The 8,500-nt window shown below is 42.2% G+C and overlaps 1 pseudogene; it reads right to left on the minus strand.

The window, feature by feature from the left end:
• On the minus strand, positions 838–3,974 carry LOC109821741 (annotated as a pseudogene).

An 8,500-nucleotide genomic window follows, 5' to 3' on the forward strand; every position in this document is an offset into this window, starting at 1 on the left:
TCTATTTGGGCCAAAAAAAAAACTCCTAGAAAGTTTGGATTAAAAAACCCCCTCAAAAGGTTGTAAACCACGCCCCCCTCCCTCCAAAGTTTGCAAAGAGCCCTCAAAAAGTTTGCGAAAAGCCCCCAAAAAGTTTGCAAAAATCCCCCAAAAGTTTACGAAAAGCCCTCAATAGTTTCCAAAAAGCCCCCTAAAATTTATAAAAAAATACCCCAAAAATATTATATACATAATTATTATATAGTTAAATGGAAAAATGGGCTGCCCGTTTATTAAATGGGCGGGCAAAAATCCACTCATTTAGAAAATATTAAATAGATCATAAATGGGTAAATGAACACAACATGCCCGCCCATTTATGGTCCTCTCATTTAATACCCAAATCCTCACATTTAACACCCCTAGAACTTTGGCACCGCCCAAAGCTGGTTTCACACAGCAAAAATTAAGAGTCTAGAGATTAATTCTCATGAAAATTTATATATCCAGCAAAATGAAAAACTACGAGTGGGCTCCACAGAAAGATAATTCATCGCTAGCAACAGAAAATAAAAGTTATTTAAAATTATCTACTCCACGTTCTTCACGCTGGTGCGTAACGAGATTGCGAAGCAGGATGCTGAATTAATTAAGCAGAGGATGATGTTATTGTGATGAATAAATTTAATGAAAAAAATTAATGAACAAGAAAATTAAGGAAGAGCAAATTAAAACGCACACATACATGTACCTTCACTAGATTATTCAATCTCAACGAATCTAGACTGAAGATGGCTCCTCATGCCGCCATCCAGTTCTAAAGTATCCTCCCACCACCCTCTCCCGGCCTCTATCTTCTTAAGCCTGCTGCAGGAGGCAGGCGTGTCTCGGGCAGTTTGCGACTCGCAAATGCTCCAGACGGGGTAGACTGACCGCCCTGTCGTTACAAATGCTCTTCAGCTCCGGCAGAGTTTGCAGCCGTAGAGTTCTGAGAGCGGGGAAGATAGCCGGTGGGAGCCGCGATGGTGCCTGATGTTCGTGCTCCATCTCCCTCGCTTCTTCTTCTTCTTCTTCCCAAATCACGTGCTCCATACGTTCACACCAACGAACATCCAGAACCGCAAGGAGTGGTAGATTGAGAAGCCAGCTCAGATGTTTTAGTTTGTCGCATCTATGAATAGCGACAGAAGCCAGCATGTTGAGAGAAGCCGCGCCCCCGTCCTTCACCCCCTTCCACACGATCTCCTCTAAATCGTAGTGGCGAACGACAGTGAGATGCCTGGGGAAACAGCCGAAAGCTCTCGTCGACGACCAGCGTTTCAACCGGCTGATCGCTCTCCAACTCGAACAGCCCGCCGCTCACGGGAACTCGCCTCTGACCTCCAGGTACATCAAGCTCGACCACGCGGGATCGCGGGGGTGTTTCCGGCGCGGCAGCAGATCGAGAGAGGGTCCCATTTCAAACTTCCTGATCCACCTATTGAGCCTGGTAATGGGCACCGACAGCTCGCCCAGCTTGTCGATGTCCCGCCGTGAGCACGCGTTAATGCCGAGACCCTTCAGCCTTCCTTTCAGACCATCCAGGTTGTTGTTTATAATTGAATCCTGTTCAATCTCGTGGAAGGAAGATAAATCCAGCACCTCCAAGCTATCCATGCTAGAAAACAGTTCCCTGGGTGCCGCGAAGATGGCGGTGTTCCTTAGAAGCACCTCCAAGCCGTCCATGCTAGAAAGCAGTTCCCTGGGTGCCTCGGAGATGGCGGTGTTCCTTAGAAGCAAGTACTTTAACCTCCTAAGATCTTTTAGTTTCCGAGGAAGACTAAGGATATGAATATTATCTGATAGGTTCAGGTATTCAAGCTTATACAGACGGCATATCTCAACTGGAAAGCCTTGCAGGTCATTGGAGGAGAGGTCTAGGCATTTAAGGTTACGGAAATTTTGGATGCTTCCGAGACCTTCACACTGAAGATTGGTGTCCTTGAGGACCAAGGTGACAAGGTTGGGAGCAGTACTGATGTCAGGCGGCAAGCTGCGCAGCCCGCCGTCTTTCATAAGCGATACTTTATGGGCCTCCCTCCACAACATTTTATCCCGTAGTACTGCCTCAGACGCGCCAACGCCCGAAAGCACCACCCACTTCTTTCCCTTTTCCCCGCTCGCAACCCATAGAGCCATGTCCCTGATAAGATCATGAAGCCTCACTACGCCTCGCAAATATTCGTCTTCAGAGTACTCCAGTAAGCTCGCCTTGTGCAGGCTATTTACTATCTCGTACCCATTGTAATAAGCCTCCTTCATGTTGTTGAAATCGCCTAGTAAACCGTGGCCCATCCAGCATTCTATAATGTCGTCTTCGGGGATCTCAAAGTCTTCAGGCCACAAGGCACAGAGAAGGAGACACTCTCGCCACGCAGGGTTTTCCAAGTAGTCATAACTAACTTTCAAAAGTGAAAGAGGGTCGTCCTTTCTGCCTGATATCGTCGACATCTTTGAGGCACGGAGGTCATTTAAGGCCTAGACTTCCCAGCCATGCGCCGAGAGTGGCGGTAAGGGCCATTGAAGCGCCGCCACACTCCGTCGGCGATCTTGTCGCAAGATCCGAAATCAGAGGATGAGAGTTTATGACCTCTCCGCCGACCTTCTCCCGAAATAGACGACGGGCATTGTCGGCATCCAAGCAAGACACCGTCTCGATAGGATCCGCACCCATGTCGAGGCAGACCTGGTGGTGCCTTGTCGTCAGGATGAGCTTGTGCTTGAGCTCGCCGAACGCGCCAAGCGGTGGGACGCCTACTTGCTTTAGATCCAGACTTTCCCATAGGTCATCTAGTAACACGACGAAGCTCCTTTTATTCAGGAAGTTGAAGATGTTGGTTCCGTGATCTCCGTCTTCCGCCACACTCGTCGGCGATCTTGTCCGCGAGATCCGAAATCAGAGGATGAGAGCTTATGACCCCTTCGCCGACCTTCTCCCGAAATAGACGACGGGCTTTGTCGGCATCCAAGCAAGACACGCTCTCGATAGGATCCGCACCCATGTCGAGGCAGACCTGACGGTCCCTTGTCGTCAGGATGAGCTTGTGCTTGAGCTCGCCGAACGCGCCAAGCGGTGGGAGGCCTACTTGCTTTAGATCCAGACTCTCCCATAGGTCATCTAGTAACACGACAAAGCTCCTTTTATTCAGGAAGTTGAAGATGTTGGTTCCGTGATCTCCACCTTCAGGTAGCTGCAACTCCTTTGCAACCTGCTTTTGAATCTTCTCGACGGTGCAGCCTCTCGAGGCAGTTACGAAAACAACCCGATGAAAGCCGATCGACGCGCCGCCGTTCGCCGTCGCCAAAGCGTTGTTGATGTGCTGAAGGACGGTAGTCTTCCCGACCCCACCCATCCCCCAGATGCCGAGCACCGCCTGGTTATCATTTCTGAGGAAGTTGAGCGCCTTGTCGACTTTTGACCGGATCTCCGATCCAGTGTCCGAACCGAGGGCGGTGGTGGGCACTTCTTGCACGCAGGGGGGAGGTGGGTATTCGGTGCGCTGGATATGTTCGATCCTCTGCAGCTCAGCCTCCACCTTGGTCTTCACGTCCACAGCCTCCGCGCTGACGGAGTGGCTCAACCAGCAATTGAACGAGCAACCGCCGGGAAACCTGCAGTTTCTTTCTTTGTACTTGTTGCTGACGGCCGCAGCTTCTTTCTCCAACTCCTCTGCGTTCTGAAGCCATCCTTTCACCTCATTCGTGGCCACCCTGCCCGCCGGCTCATCACGCTCGATAGTTCCCTCCACATCCTGCCGCTTCTGCTTCAAAATCTCAACTTGGTGGTCGAGCGCAGATACGTTATCGCCAACGCGGATGGTTAGCATTACACGGCCAATGAGAAAATCTCTTAGCTTTTCGACCACTGGCGTTACCAAGGACAGAAGGAAGTCCGTCATGATTAACAAGTTTAAGGGAGCAACCAAAAAAGAAATTTAGAGGGGGTGGGGGGTGGATGCTGATGGTGTTTTGAGTACTGCAATGTGATGATCTCCGCTTGCTAACAAGTCTGTTATATATAGGAGAGCTTAGCAAGTTAAATTAATAATATTTTAATTATTTTTCCGATTCCTGCCGTGATAGTTGCCTTTGCTGCACGTGGGTTTTGGGAAACTTGACATTAGGACCACGTAAAAGTCCGATTGCTTTTGAAACTTGAGAGGAGGACAATTGGAAGGAAGGAATTCTTCAAGTGATTTCATTGTCTGGAATCATTTCTTCCATAAATCCAAAAATTGCGTACATAGATAGATCTTCATCTGAAACATAATTCAGTAAGAATTTGGATCTTAATTAATGTATGTATAAATATCCAATTGCTAATACTCCGTAGACAAAACAAGGTGGCATCTTAGAGAAAAGAGCCAATGATTCATGCTAGTCAGGAGAAATTGAGATGACATATGTAATTTTTACCAAATAATTGTGAGAACTTAATATAACAAATATGAACCCAGTTTAAACTTAGGATCATGGACAAAATAAATATGTATATGTCTTGATAAAAGGCAAGTGAACAAAGATCATGTCACCAACTCACCACCTTCGTAATCTATTAATTTAACAAACGAAAGTTAATATTTTGAATTTTTGTGAAGAAGGTTTTGTGATTTAGAAAAAAGGTCTCTTACAAAATGATTTTTTCCCCACACTTACAAATTTAAAATTTTTGAAATGATAGAGCATAGCTTATTGTGAAATTTAACTAGCCAAAGTTGATTAATTAATGAATATAATAAAATAAAAAATTAGATTACTACATTTCCAAAGATTTTAGCGTCTCTTTACTGGTGCTAGCAGGATATATAACTAAATTAACATTATACATAAATTATTTCATCTAATCTTCATATTTTCTGTCAGCATAAAGTGTGGAAAATGTATAATCTGATACTTCTTAAAATATCTTACTTATATAAAGTATAAACGCGCTAAATAAAAATAGTTATTTTCTTCTTCTTTTTTTCTCTGTAAGAAGTGTGCGCATAGGCACTTGTGAGCCAGAAATTTATCTCCTGATTTACCCTTTACCCATAATACCTTCCCTTTGCCCAAAGAAAATTGTGGAACTTATTCCTTCCTTCAAAAAAAAAGAGTTTTTCCATGTAGATAGATGCTAGATTGCTTTTAATATATTCAGATTTCTTTCTTCTGCCGGCCGATATACTTTTCAAAGGAGGAAATTTTCAAAAAAGCCTCAAAAAGATTTTTATTTTTCAAAATCGACCTATTTTTTTTTATTTATCAAAATCGATCCATTTTTTGCCACGTGGGCTTAATGAAGTTCCTAAACAGTAGGGGTTGCCAACCCCGACTGTTTAGGACATAAAAATTTTGGGTTTAAGGGTTCTAATTGGGGTTTAACACCTTTCTAAACAGTCGGGGTTGCCAACCCCGACTGTTTAGAAACTTCATTAAGTCTACGTGGCAAAAAATAGGTCGATTTTGATAAATAAATAAATAATGGGTCGATTTTAAAAAATAAAAATTTGTTTGGGGCTGTTTTGAAAATTTGTTCTTTTTAAAGCAGTCCGACATATACTTTAGTAAAGCAGAATATGTTGGATTGCTTTTAAAAGTCGAGAAGAGTATAATTGAAAGGAAACAATTTTTCTGCGCCTAGAAAAATTATTAATCGACATTAATCAAGTAAAGACTAGGCCTTGCGAATAGTTCTTTTTTTTTCCTTTTTTTTCTTGTTCTTTTGACGACACGTAGCTATATAGATCCGGACCCAAATTGACCGACCGAGAGCTTATTTATTAATTTGTTACGTTATTTGCAGCTTTCTTATTATGGCTAACTAAATCGAAAAAGGAAATAAAAAACAAATATTGACTCTACATTGTTGGGTTCTGTTTCTCTTCACTTGCAAGCTGTTTATATTTTGGATGTTAAAACAGAATTTTATAATTCTGACAATTCCGGGAGCTTCAGAACATCAATAACAATAGGTAATTAAGGTAGCATAGTATTTGCCAGGGGAAACAATTAAAGGGAGCTTGATATGGAAGTAATAACTGAAATGAGGATTAAAAAAGCAACTAAAATTTCACCATCTTCAGAACTTCTGAATTTTGAACAGCATAATCCTGTTTAAGGCTCCTTATGTTTCTTAGAACAATGCTCCTAATATTTTACCAACATTAAGGGGCTATTTGGTTCAATTACTATACAAAAAGGAACTGGAAAAGTATCAAAAAATTGATTTCCTTATATTTCTATAAAAATTTATAGGAAATGTTTATAGGACTCAAAAAATACAACATTTCTTGTTTCTTGCTCTTTCTTTATTTGGTTCAAAACAAGAAAACAGGCCCATAACTTTATAGAAAGTTTGTTGTTTTTTTTCTTTTATTTGGTTGGATATGAAGATTTTATAGAAAAATGCAACTCATACAAAAAAACTTTACAACGGCTAGTTTGGTATAAATTGTGTTATAAATTCCTTCTATCCTTAACTTCCCATGATAGCATTATGTTGAAAAACTTTTTGAGAACAGAGGTTTAGATAAAGATCCTACTTTCTCTTCGTGTTCAAATGCAACTGAACTAGAGAGGTTTGGTTTGGTGTAGTTAAATTTGTGATGATGGATCAACTGACTTGGCGATGGGGTGAGTTAGTTCCTTGGACGGCAAAGAATTGGACCGGGACTGGGGCTTTCGCTGAAATTCATCGTAGTGCGTTGGGGGCATCGGTCTATTTTGTTTGGCAGGCAAGGAACTATTTGATTTTTAGAAGTATAAAACCAAATGTGAAAATACTATCAAAGAGATTAGGGATTTTTATTTCTAGCCACATTTGTTTACTCAACTTTATCTCAAAACCCAATCACTATTGCTTGTATTCTTAAACTCAATTATCTTTTTTTTTTTTGCCTTTAAACCCAATTTTTAAAATACAGTAGGTATAGCACTTGTATTTATACACAAATGGAAAAAAACCCCAAAATACCCTTTCAATACCCCCACTTAAGCTAGTATTTTTCTCTCTCTCCTCTTCTTCCCCCTTTTCATCTCTGAACCCTAATGGTGTGTTAGGGAGTTCACTTAGAGCCTGTTTGGATTTGTAAGGGGTGAAGGGAAGTTAAGGGAAACTAGGTGAGAGAATGGAAGGGAAGGGAAGGGAGTTCCCTTTCCCTTGGTTACACCCCAATTTGGGGGGTAATAAATTTTATACTATTAGGGGGTGAACCAAGGGGAACTAGAGTGAATAACTTCACCTCCTAAATGTTCTCAAACAAGGTGAATGGAGGTGAATGGTTCCCCTAACTTCCCTTCACCCTTATTCACCTCAATCCAAACAAGCCCTTAGGGAAGGGAAGGAAGGGGAAAAATTCCCCTTCCTTCCCTTCCCCTCCATTACACCCCAATTTGGGGTGTAAGAATTTGGGTTAAATTTCCCCTCCATTCCCCTCCTCTACCTTCCTAAATAAAACTCCCAAAAAATGTTAAAATGAGATTTCTCTTCCCTTCCCCCTCTCTACCCTCCATCCAAACAGGTCATAACTGAAAACCCCAATTTCCGTAGCCGTCTCGTGTCCGTCACCGTCGTCGTCTCGTCACTGAGCCCTGACCGAGGTGAAATCCCCATTGTGGCCGCTCTACGCAAGTCAGAGCACGATGTCGTCATCGTCCGCAGCGGGATCATCGGCATTTCCATCGCCCGCCACCTCCTCCTCCACTCCAACCTCTCTGTCACTCTCATCGACGCCTCCGTCTTTGCCTTCGGATCCACCCGTGCTGTTGAGTATTTGTAGTTTTGAGTTTGCATCATTTTAATAGATTGCATGCTTTATTATCTTTTATGTTGAGGACATATTTTGATCGAGAACATGCTGTTGATGGTTTTGCAATTAATGGTGATCGATTCAAGAATGTTTGTGTTCTGTGATTGTGGCCAACTTGATCATTTAATTTGAACGATCCCTGTTATAAAAGAATAAAAAGAGAAGAAGGAAATTAGCAAAAATAACAACTACCTTCCAACTTTCAGTTTTTTACTTGATAGTATCAAGGATTAAGGCTCTTTTCGGTGATAGTGAAATATTTCAAAGAGGTCTTTCTGTACCAAAGTGAGATATAATAGTTTGGCTTGAGATTGGAGAGCTTGGTTAGGAACACCATCCAACAGCTTCTTCAGTTTTCATCCAACTGAAAGGAAATGGGGAAGCAAATTTGACATCTGTAAACTCTGAGGAACTAAGCATTAGACAGTAAAAACCAGAAAAACTCAGAGAGTTACCACTAATAAAAGAACTCAAACATCAAGTCGTTATGTTCGAGTCAGCAGGATGTTTTTTCCCTACCTTTTCACCAAATCAGGAGGAGGTGGAGAGGAGTCAATTATCATTCATTAAATACAAACACGAACACGAGAGTAGAGTCTTGCCATATTGACGGCTAGATGAACTCATATTTCAAGTCCCTTTGTGTCCAAGAACCTACAATCATAACTCAAGTCTCATTTTACTGGAACAAG

Source organism: Asparagus officinalis, chromosome 8 (assembly GCF_001876935.1).
Source record: "Asparagus officinalis chromosome 8, Aspof.V1, whole genome shotgun sequence".
Lineage (NCBI taxonomy): Eukaryota > Viridiplantae > Streptophyta > Magnoliopsida > Asparagales > Asparagaceae > Asparagus > Asparagus officinalis.